This window comes from Aulostomus chinensis, chromosome 6, assembly GCF_037954235.1.
Source record: "Aulostomus chinensis isolate RoL2024-O1b breed Wild chromosome 6, RoL_Achi_v1.0, whole genome shotgun sequence".
NCBI classification, from domain to species: domain Eukaryota; kingdom Metazoa; phylum Chordata; class Actinopteri; order Syngnathiformes; family Aulostomidae; genus Aulostomus; species Aulostomus chinensis.
In genome coordinates this window covers 10,968,741-10,994,439 of record NC_141325.1, presented here as the reverse complement: position 1 = coordinate 10,994,439, position 25,699 = coordinate 10,968,741, and the positions used below count along the sequence as shown (strand labels likewise).

The 25,699-nt window shown below is 39.4% G+C and overlaps 1 long non-coding RNA gene across 1 annotated transcript in view; it reads right to left on the bottom strand.

The window, feature by feature from the left end:
* Positions 1-300: 300 nt before the first annotated feature.
* The window catches only part of LOC147260052 (uncharacterized), a 63,056-nt gene continuing 37,657 nt past the window's right edge, over positions 301-25,699 (bottom strand). The window contains exons 3-5 of the long non-coding RNA XR_015116269.1: positions 972-1,061; positions 472-519; positions 301-379 (exon numbers count right to left, since the gene is read on the bottom strand). This is a non-coding gene — a long non-coding RNA (uncharacterized LOC147260052). The remainder of the gene's footprint in view (positions 380-471; positions 520-971; positions 1,062-25,699) is intronic.

Genomic DNA, 25,699 nt, shown 5'->3' with positions numbered 1-25,699 from the left:
TTAAAAATACATAATCAAGAAGAAAATGTCTATCAGGTCTCAAAGGAAAGTCTGGAACTGCTCAACATTCATGTTTGAAGTCCAAACCCTGACAGTTCCCACCTTGAAACTTACAAATAGGAGAAATGATACTCAGACAAATCCCGTTTGGAAAATTAGTTTGATGGATACGTTTGTCAACAAGAACTCTGATAATTTCCTGTAAATCAATGAGACGTGCAGTTATGAGGAAGAAACAGAGCGTCATTGGGAAATGGCACTTTCATGGCTACAACTCACGGCCTTAACTCCAGTCATATCCTGCCATCCTGTGGGATGGGCCCATACACAGTAAGTCAAATAAGCAGACGTCTTCATTAGGTAGAAGAAATAGCCATAGCTGGATGTTGAGAAAAAAATAATCAGGTAGAAAAATGGAGGAAAAGAGAAGATACAAATGGATATAAATTGAGAAATGGAGAGAGCACTCACCTCATACCTCCATCCACCCATCCCTCTCCTCCTCCACTGTCCTCCGTCCTGCTGACAGAAATACAATAACTGAGACACGCTTGCCTTGAAGTTCCTCCCTCAGCAGCTGCTGTCTCAAACACTTTATTGAGTTATCGAGCAGAGAATATATATGACAAATGAAGTCAACAGACTGGGTTTTGGTTTACATCCATATCAAAACACTCTAGGAAATCAAGGTGTATATCTTTTTCCTATCCCATGTGCAGATAAATAGCCTGCAGATAGCTTCAGATGTCAATCAACTAGCGCATAAACGGAACAGAAATCAAGCATGAGACCTTTCTGAGATAGACCTCTGGAAGTGACTCAGAAAAGATGATCAGAAATTCCAAATAATCATCTTTATATATATTTTTGCACTGCTCTTTGTTTATTTTTTGTCTCTTTGCACGGGAGCACAAACGGTTAACAGCAGGACCAGTCAGGGCTCATCAGAGGTGAATACTCCTGAGACATACACATCTGCCAGACCCGTTCAGCGCCTCTCCTTCCCTTAGGCTTTACAGATGTCTGTCAGCACCGTTCCACCAGTTCTCTCCTGTCCAGTGCTGAAAGAAAAGGATGAGAAGGGGAAATATGAACGTTTGAGAAGGAAATGTACATTTTTCAAATATGATGTTTAGCTTTGTCAGCTTTATGTTTCTTGGCTTCTTACAGCTGTTTGCAGGTCTGATTATAAATGTTTCCATACCGTTCATTTGTGTTTACAGTTCGTGGAAGTAAAGGAGAGGCAAGAACTCTCTCGCCGTCTCCATGTCTCCGTGTCATCGGATGAGTCAGCATTTTGTTTACTGAAGTTGTTGTTGGAGCAACAAAAGAGCCCTGAGTCCCACTGTGCCTCATTAGCCGCTGCCATTTCAGCTCTTGTTCCCATGTTAATCACCTTAGTCGATCACCCCTCTGCAATCACTTAAATTTAGTGATTGAGTGGAGAAGGCAGAAAGATGCAGCTCAGTGGATTGAGACGGAGGCGTGCACGTGTGCCGCCAAACCGCGTGGATGGAAGCGTGTCGGAGCCCTTCCCAAGTTTTGTTGCTTGAAAGAATATGCTGAACCACAATTCACCAGTTGTGATCAATAATATCATTTTGCTTCCATTGGGAAACTTGAATGTGAGTAATGACCATTAATAATGAATTATGATGATAATTTCTGTCATGCATCTCTACAGAGAGCCAAAGTGGCACCCTGACGGTTGGTATTTCAGTATAAATATAGTAATCAGAACCATCAACAATCTTCTTAGATGAATCATATTCAACAAACTGCCCTTATCTTTGTCGTAAAATCTGAATCTCTAAATTAATGAGTAATTACAGTCATTAGAGGATTAAAAATGCATCAAATATCTCATAGTGCTGCATGGAAGTGTTTCCAGTAGCTCCTGCTCACATCTGCGGAGCTACGCTGAGATGCTTCTAACTTATTCTTCCGAACGAGAAGAATGTGTCGTCAAAAACATAAAACACTCAGTGAAAATAGAACCATTGATTTTAAAAAGCACTTGCACCAGCAAAAAGTGTAAGAGCATGAAGAACCCACTTAACAACAGTGATGACAGCTTGTAATGGAGTTATGTTCCAGCCCTGGTTGCAATCAAGCTCCACTAATTGTCTTTTGTCAAGTCCCCCCCCCCAGCTGACCCTGGGCATTAAACTTCCTAGAGGAAGAGAAGCAGATTTCTTCACAGTAACGTGTTGGTCTCAGTGAATATAGTGAGACTGAAGTGACTTTTAAACAGCAGATGCCTGTATTAAGAGAGTTCAACCTGTTTATGAGGCAGCTGTCACCCTGCTAGTCACTGTTTGCAGAGATTACAGTCAACTTTCGCTAAAACTGAGAATTACACTTTACACCGGCTAATTACAGTTTAACCCGCCAGTCCGCATACTCCCTTTCACTTTAGTACCCATGTTTTGTCCTTCCCAAATGTGAGTCCATTCATTCTAATTTGAGCAACATTTAAATGCCATTTATTTCTATTACTGCTGGCAACACCAGGTCACTGACTCATGTCTGACCCTGGTAAAAAAAAGTGGATTTGAAGTGTCAACAGTTCACTGTAAAGCCGCGCCGATGCTCCGCAAAGCTACAGACAATATGTTCAAATGCTCATAAACACATTTAACACATTTAAACACAATCTCCTTTTACCAGTGGATTAAAATGGAGACAGCCAGACCAGTGGTATGGATGACAAGCCTGAGGTACAGAGCAACTGAAGAGATTACACTTTACTCTAAAGGGTGGACATGACTGTGTTTTCAAAGCAGCCCATCTAATATGTATTTCACTCAAAATGTGAGCTCCCAGTGTTTTAAGTGGATAGTTCAAGGAAATGTCAAAATCTCCAAAAATTCAGTCCTGGATCTGTCAGAGAGAGGGGAGGGGAGATTAAAGTTTTTCGCCAATCAGTTACCATCCAGCTGAATCTAACACCGCTCAAAAGTGGACACGTTTGTTTAACAATGGAATGGAGCAAAATAAATCCAAACCACGATGTCGGACAGTATTGAGAAGACACTAAAACACAACCAGTGAAGCACTGAAAGGCTACCTGTTAGTCCCACCATTTTAGGGCAGAACTAATCAGTCATTACCAGCCAGTATCTTGACTTACATACCAGTTCCAAAATGATTTTTTTCAAAAAAACAATTAAATTCCATCTGACTAAACAAAAATGACATTACACATTCTGACACAAATCTGCGGTTTTAGTTTTCAGCTCCTTGGCATTTTCACACACTCAAAACACAAAAATTATTAACCACTTTACCAAAATGTGGTTTAACATAATTTGTCTGTTCCAATTCTTCAGTTTGATATTTCATCCTGTTGAAATTTTTCCACTTAAAGTAGTTTTAGTGATGAAAAATGAATCACAACTTGGAGATGTACTGTTGGTATTGAATGGCAAGACACATTTCAATCTTAGATTTGATCACAGCCCTAACAGTACTTTAGTTCTTGACAGGACAAACACAAAGCATCATTTTTTATGATTAAAAGTAACAAAAATATTGGCATCATGGTGGCACAGTGCTTATCACTGTTTCCTAACAGCAGGAGGTTACAGCCTGAAATAAATAGCTCCTTGCAGACATCGAATTATCTCTGAAGGACGTCCACCTGCCACTTGATGATGTGAGTATTGTCTCTCAGTAATGATGTTCACTTGATGTGCGTGTACGTGCGTGTGTGTGTGTGTGTGTGTGTGTGTGTGTGTGTGTGTGTGTGTGTCAGGAGACAGGTTTACAGATAGTGGCCTTAATGAGCATCATTCAGCTTCAATCTAATTTGACCTTATTGTTCTTCTTTTTCTGATAAGAAGTAGCAATATTATTCAATAAAAAAACACCCCGGTCTAACAAATATGAATGCAAATGATATTTTCAGTAAGTATGCCACTGAGGCTTAATGATGAAGGAAAACTCAAACAGGAGTGAAAACAATTGTTCCAAAGCCATTTAAATGTTTGTCACTCATCTATCACCACTTTTTTTCGTGATTAGCCGTGTGTTTATGTTCATTTGCTTTGTTTAGCGCCCTCACTAGCATTATCTGTCATTTCAGCGTGACATCTAATCATTCATGTAGACGTAGTAAGCATTACTGACACTTGGCTAAAGGTGAACACAGTAATTTCACAAATCTAAATTTATTCTGTCAACTTTCACATTGTCACTCGTGTACTAAGACGGGCAGGCCCTGTATATTAGGTGCAGAAAGAGAGACAGGTGGCTGTAAGGCAGTCAAATTAACATGTGGATACAGGGAATGGGGAAAATTCTATATGGAGAGAAGAAAAGCAACAAAAATAAAGTATACATTCCTGTGTAAGGTAACACAATGTGATCGCAAAAATGAACTAAATAGAATAAATGAAGCAAAAGCAATGGAATAAGCACAGAATGCAATGAAATGATCAAAGTACAATTGAGAAGAAACAACGAAAACAGCTACTTGGGGAGCTTAGCGGCTGAAGCCAGCGTCACCATATTTCACACGAGTCGCTATTCCCGAACAGCTGCTGTGAGTGGTCTGAAAGGTTTGCAAAAAAAAAAATTCAGGATTCCAAGATACAAGTATTTGAGATTTCAGTTTTTTTCTTCATTTATTTTACTCACCCTGACAGCAGCGTCGTGCATCAACTGAAAATGTCTCACAGCTGACCTGTAAACAAGGCAGTTTTCATGATTGACTTGATGTAATTATTGTCATGCTTGTTTTTGGCTTGTTTTTTACTTTTCTGTGACAGGCTCAGCTGGAGCACAAACCCTGAGTGTTTTTCTTTTTCTCCTTTTTTTTTGTTTTGTTTTCATCCTGGACACGCTCTCATTCAACAAGCATCCAGCAATCAACTATTTGAAAGGAGGTGAAGATTTCAGTCACAGAGGTCAGGATTCTTAGGGGACTGCGCATGTTGTTGGAGGTACTCTCTGGTGTATAACTGAGCTCCACGTCGGATGTACCAACATGCTTTTCATGCTCATCTATATTGCGATGCACTTCAAGCTCCAATAACTTTACCAGAACAGTCGCAGTAGTGAAATTGGAAAATGTGAGTAATTATTTCCTGCAAGGATGTTGCTGACTTGCTTTAAATCAGCTCTCTCAATTATATCCACCAGTATGTTTAAGATGTTTAATTGTCTATCTGGCTGTAGTTTTCAGGGTTTTGGGAGAGACTGTTAACTATCTGCAATAAATCTGTTTCCAGGCAAATAAAAACTGTCTTAAAAAATTCCGAAAGCAGCAGGTGGAAGGCTTGAGATGGAAAACAACTTCTTCAAGAGATGTGAGGTTTATGGCTTCAAAAAATAACTCATCTTTACCAGATGAGTTCCATAGTTAAAAACTGATTTGTGTTAATTAACTTAAGTGAAGTGATAGTACTGATTTTAAAGGACTGTTTGAGGCAGGAGGTGAAGTTATCCTGGGATATTTCTCTTACAAAAGCCCAGATGTGAAGCAGGAAAGAAACGGCTGAATTCACATTATGGAAACATAAGAAGCACCAGCAGACCTGAGATGATGCATTGCTTCCCAGAACTGAACAGACTGTCTAAGAGGGACAAAAATTTCAACTGTTGTAGTAGTATAAAGTACTAATACAGTCTCCAGCCCTTTTCTAATCTTGTCTTCCATTCAAGAGTTTTTCTAAGCTAATGGATTTTCTCAATTTTCTCCATATCTAAATTGAATTTGTTCTCTTTATCAAACCTACTCAAAAATGTACGCTCTTATCTGGTTGAGTAAACATCTCTGTTTGTAGTACTTTTTATCCTCAACAGTTATCTCTTATGTATGGCCATGTGCCGCCTCGTTCAAGGGCAGGCACCGACGCTTTACCCTTGATCGTAGATTCCCCCTGGTGAGGTGGAGCTGACCTCAGTGCAAATGCAGATGAGCAAGCGGATGATGCCAATTCAAGATCAAGACCTTTGCTCCCTTTGGTTCAAACATGAATCTACAGTTGTCGGGGATTTTTTTTTTTTCCAGGATGAAAATATGTTTATAAAGTTTCCTGCCTCTCATCTGTCTTCTATCAGCACTCCGTCAGTCACCAAATGGATGCGGCGGTTCAGAAGTCACACTGACCTTGGCACAAAGAGCCATCCTCTACCAGCACTCTTGCATACCAATATTTACATGTTGCTGCACCCAGAATGAATTCAAGTATTCAGGGTGTGTCATCAGCATGGAAAATCAAGGGGAAAACACATGATAATTAAAAAAAAAACCCTAAATTTAAAATAACTTTGTGTTTAATGTCCTGGACACTTAAACTGCTCTCCAGTACTACAAAGGGCTTGAATTATAAATGAGTGCAAGATTTAAATATTTAAAAAATCATTGGTGTGTGGGTTTTTAGTTGTTGTTGTTTTTTTTTTTTGTTACGAGGACTTTTGACAGTGATCAGAATTCCACTGTAGGACCGAAACACTGAAGACTGTTCTAGGTCATTGGCAGGATATATTTACAATATTTCTTGGCATATAGATCATTTTGGATCAGACATCTTGAATCTCAAAGGACTATATTTGGCAGTCGGGGGGGAAAATTTCAAAGAGATTTTCATGTTCTGTAACCTTGCTGCCTCTCTGGATTGTTCTCTAATTAGGATGTGTGTTGTTTGTATTGCTTTTAATAGAATTTATGAAGGCTGACAGAGCAAAGGAGTTTTCCTGAATCAGAATTTAGCAGCATGTTTCCATTTTGACTGTGGTCATATTTATTACCTCAGACAAGGAAGTAGTATGATCACTGGTGTGTGTCTTATTTTGTTGGTTTGCTCATTTGCAGGAAATGTCCCAAACAATAGTAGCGATTAAATTGGTGGAAATTTAGGTCATCTTACAAGGAACGAGTGATTCACTTTTTGGAGGCCATCTGGACCAAACTGTTGATCCTGGAGGCTGATATGATTTTTGCAATCTTTAACCACAAAGACTCCTAAAAAAAAAAAAGAACTCACTGCTTTCGCACTGGCGTTGCTACATTGTCAGTTCAACAAAGTTCCTCTATTCACAGCAGTATCAGATGTGCTGCAGTATTTAGCCTTATGAAAATCACAAGAGTGACTTCTCTGTACTCGGTACTATGCATGCTCTCCTGTAATTTTGCAAAGCACACAAAACCTTCACAGCACAATGTGATAATGATGGGTTTAATGTCACCATGTCATTCACTGAGGGCAGATAGGGGACTCTGCTGGGAATTAGACTAAAGATGAGGTAGAATAATTATCCCCATGTACAATTATGAGTGACATGAAGCTGATTGGAAAGGTAGATGGAAGAAATGACAATGTACACGTCCTTTAAGAGAGTCGGTTAGACAAAATGGCAGGAAAAGCATTATTTTATGTCGTCTTTACCTCACATTGCTTCTGAGCTGCTGCAAATAAAGCTACATTTCCATGTAGACATGTCGTAATAAATGTGTGAGAATGTAACACAACATATTCTGTTATGTAACTTTTGCCTGGCAGACCTTTCAAATTCAGAAAATGATTGTGTTTTCTCTGCCCCTTAGCACCTTATCGCAGCAGAGTAAACACTCACATTAATTTTAGTAAATCCTAGGTGTGAGGTCTTTTGCATACTTCATGTCATATGAATGTGCCGCAAGACGTTCACTGTAACAACTGCCTACCTCCCACTTCCACAGTCTACTTTAGGTCAAAGTACCTGGAAGGGTGGGGGGGTGGGGGCTTCTTTTAACTGAGGCTTCAGAGGTGAACATGTTGGCATAGCAGTTTAAAGTCATTCATTTCTTCAAATGTCATTGCTAGTTTTTGAAGATTTAATTTTAATATCTAAGCCTGCATGTAAGAGTGTAACATCATTTGACGTGTCACAGGAACTGATCAGTTTAAATTTAACAGAGAAACACAAATTAATTGTTCTTTTTATTGGAATAGAGGGACTTCAGATCAGATGTATTTCCAAGTTTTTACCAGTCTGTGCTTCCAGCAGTCAACACATAAATGTAAAGATTTGTTTGAAAATGGAGAAGAAAAAGGTCACATGCATGGTTCAGCAGTTCAAATCTTGACATTTGTTCTTCTTGTATGCTATTTACATTTTTCTTTACCCATGTGGGGGTTTCTCTGGTTGCTGTGGATGAAGTGCTGCACGTCTTTGGAGTTGCAAACAGGTGAATGTACACTCTAAATTGATCCTTTAAGTGTATTTGTTTTTGTGTGAGCCAAGCATTAGGGTGGTCTCCCGGGTGTTTCCCTGCAATGCATGCTGATGATACAACTACCCACGTGAAGGGGGGGAGCATGTTTTTGCTACCCATGAGGTTGTTGACTGGCACGGTAAAAGAGAAAGGTATGAATTACTCCAACGACTGGGACGTAGCGAAAGATAGAAAAGAAGGTTGAATAACTTAAGCCCGGGCTGGTATATAAAGAAAAGAAGAGCAGAATGAGGAGAAGACCAGTGGAAAATGTGTCTGCTGAAGCGTAAAATTAGCAATTACTTTGGGTGTCATCTGTAATGACTATTTCAGTCCAGATATAGGGGGTTAATGTCCAACACTGAGACTGTAATTCAGCCGTTACACCTGTGTTCAATCAGCTGGTCATTGAGGCTGTATGGAGCGCAACCTGGCTCCAAAATGGCACCCATGCACAGATAAGCCAAGTTGGCCGCCATCTGCTGGGAATGCTTTCAGAGGCAATTTATTTTTTAAGACCCAGATGTTGACCTTGGTTGTGAAACAAATATGTATGAAATCATATCGCAGGCTTTATATTTATCTCCTGTATGCGAATGTCTGGGGGTGTGAGTTGTTTACCTGTTGCTGAATTCAGCTTCTGAAGTCTAGGAATATAATTGGGGGAAAAAAAAAAACGAAAAAGGTCACAGATACAAATTGTGTTAAACATGACGGGTATTGAAAGATACGTTCGACCGGGATTTGTGACTATTTGTGAAAAACATAATCCAAATGTATAATCAACCTTGCCACAACAATATAATCTCCTGCCTCTATTTTTATGTTTTGTTCTGCTTTAATAGTTTTGCACTCGTGTAAGTTTCCTTCCAAACTTTGTTTATTGTCCTGCTAGTTGGTATGCAGCCTAAATAGAATAACTTCCATTTTCTCCTCTTTTAAGGTGAAATTTTCAAAAATAATAAAGCTGACTTGAGGGGTGCTGTCTGTGACAGGAAGGAATCCATTAGATGTGGGGTAGATTAGTCAAAGTTCTACCTGGTGGCAACAAGAAACACTTCAAGAACTTGTTTTTGGGTCACTGGGGACAATGGTTCTCATGAACTTATTTAGGGATTCAATTATCGTCTCAAATGGCATATATTTTTGGCCCTGGACGTTTACATAACTGGCGCTTACCTTTTTATCGTAACTGTTTTATTGCGTTCAGAAGAATTCTGCATTGTTTTTGTGTTTTTTCATAACTCACATCCCATGACAATGTAATTACAGTTTACAACTTCAATTTCAAACCCTGTGAAGAAATGATCATTTTTGTCTTTTTTTTTTTTCCCCTGGAAACTCACATTCTCATTTTAACATTTAAACAACCTCCTTCATATCAACCCAAATAGTCTTGTTCATCTGGTTTGATTATTCTGCAGCTCCCATAAAACATAACCATCTGTCCTTCATTTTCAGAGGAAGCGCTTTTTAAAATCCCTACACTTTCATTCATCACCACGATGTCACATCTATCACCGTGGCGACGGGAATGCAAATTAGGTGGATGCGCACTCAGTGGCCCGTTGTAAATTATTTACTGTTTTGTTTTATTGGAAACAGAGACACAACATTATTTTCTGCTCGGATTCCCCTTGGCCAAGGTCTGCAGACACATTCATCCAGGATGCTCCATACAGAAGAAGTTAATCTCATTTTTATGCGTTCTTATACATTACCACCCTAACTATTAAGGAGGACTCTTTCATGGCCTGGCCACACACTGGTGCTGTTAGTTTGATGAGGTGATGCATCACAACTCCTCAAAGCCATATGGTGAAAGCCTGGTGATATGATGCATTAGTTATGTTTTTAGAAGCCAGATTTGTTCACATTCCTTTCTCTCTTTTGTTTGCGATGATGAATTACATGTCATCTCACAGGCACAGAAACACTAGCAAAAGGACACCTGCAAAAAAACCCTCCTATATGGTTCTACTCAGATGCCTCTAGGCAAACCCCCAGCTTTCACCCTCTCAATCACCCTTCATCACCTTCTCCTGTGCCATGCGGTAAGTCACTCCATTTCTGTTCAAGTTAAAGTTAAAAAACATTCCTTGGCAGAGCATGTATCCAGCAATTAAAGTGCAACTCTGAACATTAATCCTGGTGCACCAGTTCACTGACAGTGCTGATTATAAAAGCTTTAATTGCTAGCTTTAATTACCCAAGCGTCGCCACTGGAGTGACAGTTTTAGAGCTCTCCAATTTCTGCACCTTTAAACTTGCCAGCCACTTGAAATCTTGTTGGGAGGAGGACATAGTGGAATTGGCTGAAAGTGGGCGATACGATTACTTTTCAATAGTGCACAAACCATCTAATCAAACCTTATGGACTAAAGCACACCCCAGTCGTTTGACTCTGGCACTCCCTATAGGTGCTATATTCTCTATTAGTTCTTACTCTTTAAAGTGCACTAATCAGTACTTTTATTATGACAAAGTGTGATGTGAAAGACCGACAGAGAATTATCACCGGACCCTGCAATTTCCCTCAGCTAAGAGTGTTTTAGCATCCTTCAGTTAATTGTTTTGGTTCTTCTGCACGGTTCACCGTCTCCATTCTGATCAAGCTTATTTCAAGTGGCAGCACAAAGCTGTTTTCATTAAGAAAGAAAGAAAAAAAGCACTTAAGTGATAAACTCAGTGTCTCAACTTTTCTGGTGAGAAGTATTTACTCCCAGGAGTTTGCGGTGACCAAAATTGATAGAAAAATAATGTTAATATTGGACTGGTGTACATTCGTCAATTCATATTGGAGTTTGTAAATTCAAGACCCACATGTCTGGTGTTTAACACACACACACACACACACACACACACACACACACACACACACACACACACACACACACACACAAACTAATGATGCAGGCTACAATGCAAAAGATGCCAACCGACTCAATTTAGGAGGTTCAGCATCTCGCTTAAGGACACATTGACATGGTCTCCAATGGAAGATACATTCTTCTGACCCCCTACCATGTAAATATGACACAAAGGAATACTGTCTCAATGTGGTATTTCCAGCTTGTTGCATGACCCCAGTCATGATGAGATGATATAGCAACTGCGTCTCGTGTTGAACTGTGTGGTTTCTCCAGTTATCTTCTCAGCACCGTACCACCATCTCTTCCCGCTTCTTGCACGCTTCTACCTCAATACTGCAAATGGCATCACATAATGGTGGTGTATTACAGCAGATCCCAGTCCTACCTTTATTAAATAGAAGTCGAAATAACGTAATCGTATCAAGCCACAAAAGCGGGATTTACAGGCTGGATGATGATTATAATACGACTGTTTATAGACAGCATCATTAGAAAGTGACATGTGGAGAAGCTTTGCTTGTTGTGTCTCTGAAACCTCTTTATGACTTTCTGCAACTATTGTTGTTAATGATGATGAGAAGTGTGATGGTAGAAAATTGCATTTAAACTGTGACTTTATGTGAATAGGTTCAGTTACCACTGCTGGGATGCAAAGAGTCATTTCCTGTATATTATCCACTGTTGCAGTCAAAAATCTGTGATAACTATAGAGATTTTAAAGCAGCTTTTTTTAAATTATTTATATAGACTTTGGTCATTAATTTTGATTTATATAGCACTTTTTCTTTCTTAGCAGTGCTCAAAGTGCTTACACACACTTATTCACACAATGACTGTGGAGGCTATACCAACCTACTCACCAGGAGCAATTAGGGCTTCATTATCTGCAGTATATGATATGAAATGCATCAACTCCATATACATGAAGGGTCAAAGTGTTGTGATGTGTGTGGTTTGGGATATTTTGGTGCAGGCAGTATTACAGGTTTAAAACACCGATAATATCTAATATCCTATTTGACAAATGGAGCATAGTAGGCACAATGTGACATTGGCATCACCACTGTTAAGACATCGTCTCACAGCTTAAGCCATGCTCTAAATATGAAGTCTTAACTAAATCTCTCAGCTTATCTGATAGCAGACACTTCAGGGAAAGTGCTGTGACTATGAGTTTTCATCCCCACAGTTACTGATTTGTTAGGGCCACCTTCACTGGTCTGCTGACACTCATTTCTCCTCTCCTCTCCTCTCCTCTCCTCTCCTCTCTCCTCTCCTCTCCTCCCCTCTCCTCTCCTCCTATCTTATTCTCTCTCCTTCCACAGTTTCCCTCCATCCATATTACCATGGTCTGCTGCTCCCCATCTCCTGTGGGGATTAGCAGTCTAAACACAGGGAGAGGCTCAGTAGCATATGAGAGACGGTTCCTCCTCGGATCGTAAATTCGCCCATGATTGAGGGGAGAAACGCCAGGCCCCTACTGGGTAAGCAGGAGTTCCACGGCACCATACCAAGCAAAATGACCTCAAACTGACATTAAAGCAACCTTGAGAGGGACTTAGTGTGTCAGCGCTCTTGCTGGAACATGATGATAAGGTTCTAGATTAACCATTGAGACTGGAGGGGATTACATCATATTTCTGTGACTCAGGAGATAAACGAAGAGGTGCAAGATACACGTGAGTATGCTCGCATTCAGTGTTTAGCTAGCAACGGCTTCTTTTTTCATGTGATTAAGTCAGGGTTATAGTTTATTCTATTTAGCATTGAGAAGACATTCAGGCTTGGTGAAGGATGTACATAGACTTTAAAGAAAAATGATTTCATATAACTAATGCAAAATATACCATTAAGACCTTGCCTCAATTTATATTTCTCTCATTAAAAATACACAGAAGATCATCAAAAATAGCTCTACTGTAGAAAAGGTAAGCTAATTATCCTTTTTTTTTAACAATCCTTTGCCAAGATATTTTTCAAAATCCAGACTTATGCAGCTCACGACATGAAGAAAACTTACATGCAACCCTCTCTGTCTCAGAGCTTTACAGTATTATTGAGCAGATCAATAGAGAAAATATCAACTCTAAATTCACTCATCTTCTTATGAATCCTAAGAAGTTTCTACTCTTCAGTGATGCTCAAATATATGATCTTGTCTACTAGACATGATGGCTTAATACGACAAACGTTATGATCAGGATGCAGAGGGATGCCAGACACTGCAACAACACACAGGAAAGCCAAAGAATGCTGTGGCAAATCTTCTGCCCTGTGCTCTTTTTTATCCATGCTGAATTGACCCCATTGCTTTGTTTCCTTCATTTACTCTGTCTGTCTTGGCTCAGTGGCTGTGAACCAGCCCGCTATCAGTACCTCAGCTGTGATGGAGATGGACCAGGAGTTGTGTTCTGTCAACAAAAGGAAGGAAAAAAATAACATAGATGCTTCATGTCCTGCCTGAGAATAATAACAGCAGACTGATAAAGGAAGCGCTGCGGCTTAATCAATAGCATAATTATGGAAAATATTATGTCATGCATGGCAATGATTGGACTCTGGTGAACTGTAATCAGTGGAAAGAGAGCTCAGTGACTATTCTCAGAGAACAGGGGGAATAAAGAGAGGGATAGGTGACCTCATATGGCAACAAGGTATGGATTACGTGAACACAGGCCAATCCTATATCAAATGTTCCTATTTCCACTCACATTTTTCTTTTATCACATATTATTCAGCATATCGTCGCCTTCTTAAAATAATGGCCCAAGTCATTTTTTTCAAGTTTTTCATAAAACGCAAAAAACTGGAGACAAAACATCATAAGGAGTTGATTTAAGCAAAAAAAAAAAAAAATTCTGTCAAAAAAATGACTTCTGCAATTATTTTAAGAATCCAATGATATCAAATTATCCCTCTTTCTCCATTCATTCAAATCTCAGGCTCTGGTTTTCCCAAATCGATTCACATCTCTTGTTCTCTGATGTAGCTTTTGTCTGAATTCATTGTCTCAACATGAACCTGCTGACCAGATGCTTGCTGTTTTTATTTACTTTTGATTAAGGTGAAATTAGCTCTTCATATAAGTGATGTAATAGATATGAGACACAGCTGAGAGCTGTCAGCGGCACTTCTGCATAAAAGAACTTTTCTTTTTTCGTAGACAAAAACCCTGATTAGCGAGCAAGCACAGTTTGTGCAACAGCATGTTATTTACTTATCATAGAGTCAATTATATTTTTCTTTATGTAACAACAAGAATGAAGATAAGAATGAAACAAAAAAAGAACAAACAAACAAACAAAACCCAAGTACAATATTTTGTGCCGCTTATTCAATCATCTGGTGCAGTAAATAGGAACAAAACTTGTCCTAAGGCAGGTTTAAATACAAAGATAAAATCATGCATTCAAAAGAAATAAAAAAGAAAGACAATACTATATTCAAAGGAAGGTGCATCTCCGCTCGGTGAGCTTATTTAATGTGATTTTGTCACTAGTCTGGAGCAAGGCTACTGGCCACCATTTCCTGCTTCTCATTAAAGATTGTTGCTTTTCGTGTTACATTTGTCTTTTATTGGCACAGTCAAGCTGAAACCATGCCTGCTGGAGTTCTCATCACTCACATATTCACAGTGGCAGGAAGGGCAAGCAGCAGCTCCTTCAAGGGTACTACTAACCCTAACAACAACATATTTTTATTCCATGTTTTCCTCTGCAAACACAAAGAAGCTCCTCTTCACCTGTCAGCACGATTATTCAGTCCAATCTTTCCTGTTGAATGCAGACCGGTGGTCGTACTTTTCCCACATGAAACTGTGGGAAGTCTTGAGATGTGGGACAAAGGAGGCCCACAATCCTGGATGGATTACCTCATGCTTTTCGTTTCTGAAGTGGCCAGTTAGTCTCTTTCTCCTCCCTCTTAAAAGTAAGCAAGGAATTGGGAGTAAGTAAGGAAGGAAAGAAAAGGGGAAAGCATTCGAAAGAGAGGAATAGCAGAGTGTTGAGTGGGTCAGATGATAAAAGGTGGTCTGAATGTTTAAAAGCAAGATAGAAAGAGAGCAAGAAGAGGGTATAGAGAAAAGGAGGGGTCTAATGTATTCATTAATGTTTGTATGATTGGGCCAAGTAGGGCAATTAGTCCAGATGGAGAATAAACACAGGACTGTTTCAAATAAGTTTCCTCAGAGACACTGTTAACCTGGTGTGAACCTTCTAACTAGTGCCTCAGAGTGGCAGACCTCACACAGCACTCGACAGGACCATCCCACCAAGTACCAAGTTCTACTTATGCAATTGTTTCTTGGTTTTTAAAGTCTTTTATAGCACTGGATCTACTATCTTCTATTAGCTTCTGACTTGAGGGATTACTCTGTAATGCTTTTAGATCTCACAGCAGCATTCCACACAGTAGATGGCATGTCTCACGTGGAGAATTGTGTCGGCGCTAAAGGAGTAGATTTCCTTTTACTTTTTTTCTTAACAGAGGTTTCATTCAGCTTGGTTAACCCTGCATCCTCCTCAGCGCATCTATTTTGTGGAATCCCTCTGGGTTGGGACCATTTTATTTTCCAATTAAGTTTTAGTGTTAGAAAGTATGATATCTCATTCGATTGTTATGCAGATGACACTCAAATTTACTTCACTGTCAGACAGAAGACTGCAAACTTTGTCTCAAGGGCATAAAACCTTAGCTGGCCTTGCTTTTATGAAAACTAAGGGCCTTCTCACACTCTTTTGATTGTTCCAGACTTTTTCCTGAACAGTTGTTTTGGACAAAAGCATTGTGAGTTGAAAATGGATACTGCAGAAAGAGAGAGGAGGGTCTGTTTATGTGGATGAGCTCTGCCAGAGAGAGAGAGAGAGAGAGAGAGAGAGAGAGAGAGAGAACAGGAGAAAATTGGGGAAACAGAAATAGAGACTCAAGGAAAAAAACTGACATCATTGGTTCAATCATGAGCAATTGTCATGTTTTTCAAGACAAATTGCAAAAATCTTATGAGCCATTTGCAGAACGGGTCAATTAAAGTCACAGCTGGTGCTTCTCTACACACTCTGGTTTGCATTGGCTGGGTTTCTGTATGAATTCATATTAAATATATCTTAAAGAAAATCACTGATTTGTCAGAGGCTTCAAAATACACCGTATGGAATATCTGATGAATTCTAGAGTATTGACAATGCACGATGTGGCAACTATCACCTCAGTATCTCAAAGTATCAAGCTGTCTCAGGGCATCAAGTGTTTCAAATCAAAAATGAAATGGAAAACAGCTAATATCTCACTGGACTGAGCCTCATTGATTTTACCCTGAGAGCAGAAAAAAAAGAGAGAAAATCACTTTGCGAGCTGCATGAAGCCCAATTCTGTGGATTTAGTAACTTAACCTTGAGGTGTTGAATAATTCTTCTGTCATTTGATGTGAGCTTTGGTGCCTTAGCTGAAGGAGACGACACCTAAATTCATTTTAGTGGATCAAAAAGGTACTTTTTTTCCAGAAAAATAGTGCAATGAAATTGACTTACTATATATGAAATAAAATGGGAATTTTAAAGATGTGGGAGTAATCGTTATATAACTGCAGGGATTATAGTTGCTAAACATGATTAGGAAAGGGAATAATGTAAGTGAAAACTTCTATAAATTAGTAGAAGAAATTGAATTAGCAGTAACCTTGAAACATATTTGGTTTCAAAAGGGGAAGAATTCTCCGCTATCAACAGGTCCAGACTGGGAAAATAATCCAGGTCAGCACCAGTTGAGCACCAATTTAAGCAGGCAAAATTTGATTTATACGAAATGTCCAATCATTTTTGGTGTGGTTTAATCCCAAACAACAAGAAATCCCCATCGACTCATTATTTTAATCCATAACCCCTGACATGAGGGGAGTTGTCCCAGGGCCCTGGCTTAGGGGATCTCTATTGTTAATATTAAAACTATGTGATCTCACTTCATAGCTCATAGCTGTGATTCTGCCCCATTTTCATTAAAATGATAATTTACTCAAATTTGTTTCTCAATTTCCCGACTGAACAGGAACTGTTTTTGTCCATTTGAAGCTCAAATCAATGCTTGTTGAGTTCTTAACATATGGAGGTCTACACTGAACAATGCGTTCAAGAGTTTTGTAAATGGACATTTTTTTACTGTTGTTTTGTTGTCAACCTTCGGTCTCTAGCAGTTTCCTGCTGCTGGTGTTTCCTGAATTCCAGATTCACCAGGACATTTTGAAGGAGGAAACTAAAACTTGAAGTCCATAACATCCGACTGAGTAACCGATCAAGAAATCCCTTTTTTTTTTTAAGCGACATGTCACTTAAAGCATATCATCTATTGTACCTCAAAGCAGGCAAGTAAATAACACACAGCAAGAGTGACACCAAAGAATAATGGTGTGAAAGAAGTTGCGTGAGGACAAATGAAAATTGAAGCCAAGAAACACCAGCTGATGGTGGTCAGAGTAAGGTGAAGAGTCTAACGGACCTTGCTAAGCTCTTAGGAAAACCAAGCTTCACATTCTGTGTCATGGAGGATTTCTGGATTAGGTCACGTACATTGCGAGCCATGTTTGTCATTGTAGCGGCACTGCAGGGAAATGCCACAAATGTATATAATCACCTTAAATGTCACCACCAACTCGATATATGACAGAGCTGTAAAGGCCATGAAATCAGCAGCAGAAAATCTCTGACCACACAGGAATCAATACCATGTAAGTAAGAGAGGAGTGGAGACTGAAGTTGATTGTTTTCATGTTCACTGTCAGATTCATTAAGCTAAAGCAGGAGTTCACCTTTTCCCTTAATGTCCTGGAACTAAAATATGCGCCACCGTATGTTTTGTTGCAATTCTGTCTTTATCAAGTAAATACAAACATTCCAAAAAATAAGTTACATTGTACAAAGTCAGGTGAGAGAACCATGATGTCAATCTTAAGCTAGAAATTTGTAATTCTCATTTTATCCTAAACCATCCTCTAATTTAGGATAATATGCTGGAATCATTAGTCAAAAAAGCAAAACTAAAAACAGTACATGAGCTTGCTAGTAGTATTTGAGGGAGACGCATAGAAGTATTTTCTTTTAAACTTTATACATTTTTATAAGACTTAATCTTTATTGATTCCACAAAGGGGAAATTCACAGCAGCTCAAAAATACAGTTAGGAGAAGAAGTGAGTGATAAATGGAATAGATAAAAAATATAATAGAATATAATATGAAGTAAAAAGATATAATATAAATTTCAAATGAATATCTTGTACCTGCAGGTTGCTCTGAACTGGCGGGCTTCTCTTGTTCATTACCCACAACTACTGCAGTGCCAACACTGCTCAGGGGCTGGAAGTATATTGAAGTTTTTACTTCTGCTAACCACCATTGTTTCACATTGTTCTCCTCGGGCCTGCAGCTTCATGCATCTATGAACGTGTGCGCTCGGTTTGATAATGCATACATGGCAGGGGCAGAGCCAGACAATGTGAAAATTAAAGGCTTAGCACAATCATACAGAAGGTTCGAGGGCATGATCCCCTGAGGAGAGGTTTTTTCCCCTATTTGGTGATGTGCGCTATTTTTCAACTCAGATAATAATAATGTCTAATAGAACGTCTAAAATCATATAGTATTAAACTTATTGTTGCCAGAGAAATCTAATCCCATACCGCCCTACATCCTATTTTGTATCTAATTGTTGGTCTTCATTCTGAAACCGTAACATATCAAATTTTGAGAACAATCGATTTTCAAGCCTGCAACCCAAAAGGAGGTTATAGAGGCAGAGTTTGAATCAGGCGTAAACCGCTCTGTAAGTGTCAGAGCTGCTAAAACTACATCCATCCCATAAAAACCTCTGCTGCTCTAACTGCAGAGACCAGAGCCCACCATTATTATCATTATTATGATCTAAATTATTAAGGTTGGTCATTCTGTTAACCTTTGCTCCTTTTTTCTTCTTTAAATATCTCTGACCCCCCAGCCTCACACGCGTATCCCTGGAAAGGTCTTTTGTCTTCTACCGATAAAAGGAAACATAAAACAATTTCTGATCACAGATGTAATATTCAAAAAGATTAAAAGCATAATATCCGATTCCCTTAAATCTGCTCATCCGCTTTTCCTTTTCTTCTCTGTCCCTTACGCCTTTAGTCTCAATCAGATTTGTGTCCAGGTTGTTTTTCACATTACAAGATGTAGCCAGTACAAACGCTTAAAGAATATAGAAGTAGTGAGAAATACTTCAATATTCCAAGGTACACTAAGAAAAATTCAACCTCATCTAATATGCAAATCAATCCTAAGATACTTTATATTTTGATTGTGCACCTCACAAGACGTCAACAAATTGTAACACAGATGTAAATCAAATGGTACTTGTTACAGGAGTCTTACTACCTGTAACCAGTAGGTGGTGCTATGACTAGAAGAAGATGACATCTTTGATGTCATGATACAAAGATGTCAACGTCTTGGTTAGGAGCACCCTCTGGGGCACTGACCTGACTGTAACACCCAGAGGAGGACATGCTATGACTAATCTGCTGCAAAATATAATGGATTGTACTTCACCGAGTTTGGTGAAAATTGGCCTCGTAGTTTTTGTGTAATAGCCTATCTATGTGGTAGCCTATCCCAGCAGCCTTTGAGGTGAGAGGCAGGGTTCACCCTGGACAGGTCACCAGTCCATCACAGGGCCAACACATATAGACAGACAACCATTCATACTCACAGTCACACCTACGGTCAATTTAGAGTATCAATCAGCTTCGTCCCCTCTTGATGTCTTTGGACTGTGGGAGGAAGCTGGAGTACCAGAGAGAACCCACACAGGAACAGGGAGAACATGCAGACTCACACAGAAAGATCCTGTGCCGGAGCCGGGACTGGAACCCAGAACCTTCTTGCTGTGAGGAGACAGCGCTGACCACTGCACCACCGTGCCGCCAAAACAGACGAATATCACTGATAAACATCTCCATGAAGTTTTGTGGTTTTTGCAGTTGTACCCTGAGGGTTTGTGTTAATCCAACAAGCAGAGTTGAGTGCATGTTAATCTAACATAATCTCAACATATGCTCACTTCTTGTCCACCTGTTTTCTCATTTCCTGTCTTCTCCTTTGTTCTTTTCCTCATCTTCTCTCTCACTCCTCTTTTTCTTCTGTCTTCCTCACTCCTCATACTTTTCTACTTCTCCGGTCCTCTTGGCTTCCCATCACCCTTTTTTTCTTCCCTCCTCTCCTTAAATCTTGCTTTTCACTCTTTTTCTCGCTGCCCTCATCGTCTCTCGCTCTCACTCAGTAGCTTGAGTAACGTAATAACGCCAGCCTTCCGTGCCTGCATGGGTGTTCCTCACAGCACAGCGTTGACAACACTCAATTTTTTGTTGTGACCTGCGGGTGATTTAGCAGGCCAGGTCACTGGGAAAACTTGTGGTGCTCCCAATAGCCAGTCAAAGCCTGGAGATTGATGAGTACAAGCCAAGTGAATGCTTTTTCCAGTTTACCAGAGATGAACAAGGGCAACTTTAAGGGTGTATGCACAGTTTTCTCTATAAATAGCTGTGGACTGTTATTCACAATTGTTTTCACAGCATTTATTAATCCAATTTACAAAGACCAGAGCAGATTACCCTTTCTGAGAGGAAGCTAGTCTTTTAAATAAAATATGCAACACCCTTTGCAGCAGAGTGCTTTATGTAATCTCTGTAATAAATGTACTGACCAAGTGCATTCACAGAGGGATGCGTCTTAATATACTAGCAATAATCAGCATTACCATTAACACACACTTCTGCTCATATTTCATAATAATTCTGAACCTTGAGGCTTCAGCCAGGACATTTCTGTGCATATGGCATGTCCACTGGGAAAAACACTTGCAGTGCGCCCTTGGAAATCTGTCAATATGCAATATTTCTGAGGATACTGGATGTGCAGGCATTGAAGCTGAATACATTAAGTGAAATCAAAATATTCGCTTAATATACGACGTATCTCTGCTCACGGTCTGGTCCTTTATCACTGCACATTATGAGCATATGGACATTTTTGCTACGCTTCCATACACCACATTCTTATTAATGAAATACCTTTAGAACACCAAATGTATGTTGTGTAAAATATTTTTAAAATGCCAACACTATTCAAACTAATGTATTTTTAATATTTAGTTTATTTTTTTCATGTATAGCTAATTATTTTTACAGATTTAAGACATAAATCATTCAATATGTTTTCATTTGTGAGAGAAAATTAATTGTTAAATCTAAATATTAAGTGCAATTCTAAATGTAGCATCTAAATCTAAGTGTGTAATTGAAATATTAAATCTAAATCTTAAATTTGAATCTAAACGCCAAACACAGTAAAAATATAAATTTTACATGTCAACCGAAGCATTAAACATAAATCTTAATATTCATCTGAATGCTACATCTAAATGCTGAGGTTATTCAACATTTAGATTCAGATTAATGTTGAGATTTAGATTAGTTTGTTATAGAAACTACACCTGGAACCCCATTCATGAAGGACTTCCTTTAAATTTGGCTCAAGTACCGACTGGGACTCAAGGAAGCTCCTGAAAAAATTACGGGGGGGCCAAAGGTCAAGGTCACAGTGACGAGTACATGTGACAGAAGTATACTACAACAATACAGTATTTGCAGTAACCTTTTTTAAATCTTTTATGGGTTTTAGCAAATAGGAATTGTATTTTCACTTCAGCAGTATTAGTGGTCACACAGTTGAATAAGTCACCTTTTTCTTATTCATATATTTGCATTTTGTTTTATCCATATTTATCCCCCCCTCTCTCTCTGGACACACACACACACACACACACACACACACACACACAGGTCAACCTTCATTGCTCCCAGGCTGACTGAGGCTGGGTCCATCTTCGGTGACATCTGCCATCAGCAGTGCATGACTGTGGAGAGATCGGTTTAAATCTACAGGGCACTGTGCTGAATGGTTCCCATTGATCTACATTTGCCTGACACTGTGACTGACGGAGCCAATCAGCCTATCATGGCTCTGGAGACGGACAGACACTCATTTACAGGTAAGATGGGTTGGTATGGCTATGATTGATTGACGGACTGTCACTGAGCCACTGGGGCATTACAGAAGCATCTCCTCACATTAGGAGAGCAATATCCTGTTGGTGTATGAGTGAGCATGCATGTGTGCGTGTTTATGCCTTTGCATGAGTGTGTATGTATATGGATGTGTTTCTTCAAGCGGCTGGTCAGCCTGATACGCTTTACCCATCGCACCTTGAGAGCGGTGACAGGTAAAGAATCAGGCTGTCAGGTGGGCCGGCCCACATGTTCAATGACTAGCGGAATTAAATAACCTATCAGGCAAAAATTCTGACAGGAGACCGCCGGACCAGAATCATATACACTCGACTCATACAATAGATTCAGACGCACAAATGCAGGCTGGAGGTGGTTCTGCCTATACTCTCAAATCTGTTTCTAGATCTCTCAGTCTTCCTCCCTCCCTCCCTGCCTTCGTCTTCTCCCCTCCTGTCTCTGTGGTTCAGTGTGGGATTCAGCGGTGCCATTACTCAAACACAAACTGTCACTACAGATAATACTTGTTTGTTGTTCAACACTGTACAGAGAGCCGCATGGCAAACCAAAATCTGAAAGCATTTTTTGTTATCCTCAATTTTTTTCTTTTTTGGATGATTTCAGCGTTTCACATCGCCAGGCTGGTTCAGACTAAGTTAAAGCTGCAAACCTGCTCATTTTTTTCCTTTAAATATTGCAGTCATATCTCAAAAATCTTAATAAGGCAATTCCTTTGGAGTGTCTGGTCAGCATGTTTATTATCCATCAGTTGAGACAAATATTGAGTTATTAGTTCAGTTTTTTTTCCTCCATCTATTAACTATCTACTAAGAAGCTTCTGCAGATATTTGATGTGTTTCATGATCTTGGGACCCTGGGATTTTTGTTTTGGGGGGACGTGAATGAGAAGAGGTTTAATATGTCCTTGTTCCTTGGCAGCTACTGCCCTCATGTGGCCAAGATGTGTACATCAGATTAGAAACAGGCAGACGTTCCTCAGTCATGAGCTTTCAAGGCTAAAGCATTCTTTTCTACCGAGATCCCCCAGGCGATTGACTGGTAGAGAGTGGAAAATGACTGACATCTGGACACGTAGATAATTCCAATTAAAAGAAAATTATCAGTAGAAAATACATTGAATTGACATGCATAAAAAATTACGGTAAATTTGAAACCTGAGGTTCAATGGGTTTTGGTTTACTGAAGTTTATTTTATTTATTTTATCTCTTTAAGAAAAGTACTTCTGTTGCGTTTAAGGTCTCTGGACAGAAGATTCTATGCATCAGAAGCTCTAAAACACTGGTGCCCAAACTTTTCCCTGGGGGGGGACTAAATGGTCGGTTTACAGGCTGAATGCAAACACATCAGGTTGTTCAAATGTGTCTCATCTGGGTATCAAAGTGCTTCCTGTTTTTTTTTTTTGCTATGTTTTTTTTTTCTTTCCTTTCCTGACATCCTGCAAAGTGTCTCTCTGCTGTCGGAACAAATTAAAACTGTGAGAAAAGATAATAATGGATCCTGTAGATCTAAAGAACACGTTAACCAAATAAAAACTGCACAAAGAGTGATTTATGTCATTTAAAAAAAATACTGACACTTTTTGTTTTGTTTTTGTTTGTTTTTCTCATACGCGGTGGGCTAATTCAAACCCTGGTGGGCCAAAGTTGGCCCCTGGGCAGCCTGAGTCTGTAGAGATTTTTTTTTTTTCATGAACATGTGGACATGGTACTGTCACATCGCCAGAGCTTTTTGGTGTGTGTCAATATAGCAGAAATTTATATGATGAAATATATTCAGGGTTTTTTTTTTGTTTTTTTTTCCCCCACAAGTGCAGCTTATTATTTTAAACCTTTACGTGTAACAGGCCAACTGACCGATAACCTCAAACAGAGGACGCAAAACTCGCGAAATTTTAATTCCAATCATGAAAACAAAACTTTTATTAGAAGAACAGAAAAAAATCATGAGATAAAACATCTTACGGTGAGTGAGTCCTTTTGTCCTGCTCAGCTTAAAACCAGACTAACTTGAGTTGTGCAGCTTCAGCAAAAATTTAATTCTCCCTCAGCTCTGATCATCTTGAAGCACATGACAAAGCTCTGCGCTTTCATTCTTTGGCTTACAGTCTGATATTACACTTTTTTTTATTACACGGTAGGAACCCTGACGACACGCTCAATCTGGTTGTTTCTTCCTGCATGTGTGCGTGTGTGTGTGTGTGTGTGTGTGCGTGTGCGCGCGCGCGTGTTTTAATGATAACGACTGATGTTCATTTAGGGAATTGCACCTGTCAGCGTTTTGTTTCACTCAACTTTCTATGTCTCTGTTGTTTTATGCGCTTTTTTTTTTCTTCAAATAATCGATTAACATCTTACTCTTGCGACAAAAACTAAAACAAACAGCAGATAAAAATCACAAATGAGTCCGGTTGTACAGCTTTTCAGGCTTAAAGAAATCCCAGCTGCACCCTGGTATTATGAACCGTACTAACATGTATACGGGAGTGCAAACCAGATTCCATTGACCATCAATCGCTGGGGAGCAACATACTTTACGTATATTGTTTATTTGCAGTGTCTGTATCTGAGTGCACTCTCTCTAGGTGGTCCAGTTCAGGTTTTGTGAGAGAGGAAGCATGTGGTTTTACTGTTTCCTCTCTGTGGACCTGACAGTAGGGCCTGTGTATGTGTTATTGATGTGCTGTTAACATGCGTCCGTGAAGGCAGTCACGCTCCGGTGGAACTTGTTCCTGTACGACACACCTGTTGTTGACAGTTTAATAAATATTGCGTTCCTCCCTACAGACAACAGAGGAATTTACATTAGAGGAATAAGAAGACGCCACTTTCAGTGACTTTAATTATTTAACTCTTCCCTTCCTCTTCCGTCGTCTCCTTTCATTTTCAGCCATGTTTCCTCTTACATTAAGATTTACTGTGCAGAAGCCAGACGTCAACCTGGGACGTGATTAAATAGTTGTGAAAAGACGTGAACCGGCCAAAAATGTCAGATAACCACATCGACCATTAGCGCAGTCTGCCAATGCATATGTTCTCACTTTCATGTTATTTATTGTGTCCAAGCTTCTGCAGTCTGGTCTTGGTGCACTGAGATGATTTTGGAGCCCGGACTGTTTTAGCAAGTGTGCAAGACCTCAAATGAGCTTCCCACCTTGGGTTTGGCAGCCAGGATTTCCCCCCTGAACTGATAATGACCTCAGCAGCAGGAGATGATTTTTAATATAACAAATGGGCTGTCAGACAGCTGAAGAAGCAGAACAGATCTAAGAAGGGAAGTGTAGAATGTTGCCCATGCAGCCTCAATTTCAACTAAGATCTTAACACATGTATGAAATATATAAGCTGTAAAACAGACACAGTAGGATTTTCTTTTTTAACTCAACAGGCTATTGACAAGTTTTGTACACTAGATGGCAGTAATGGAACATATAGTGCAACAATTTTCAGCCAAACGTTAAATATCTAATTGTTATATGCTATTTATTGTGGTTTCTATGTATCATCGTGGAAAATAACT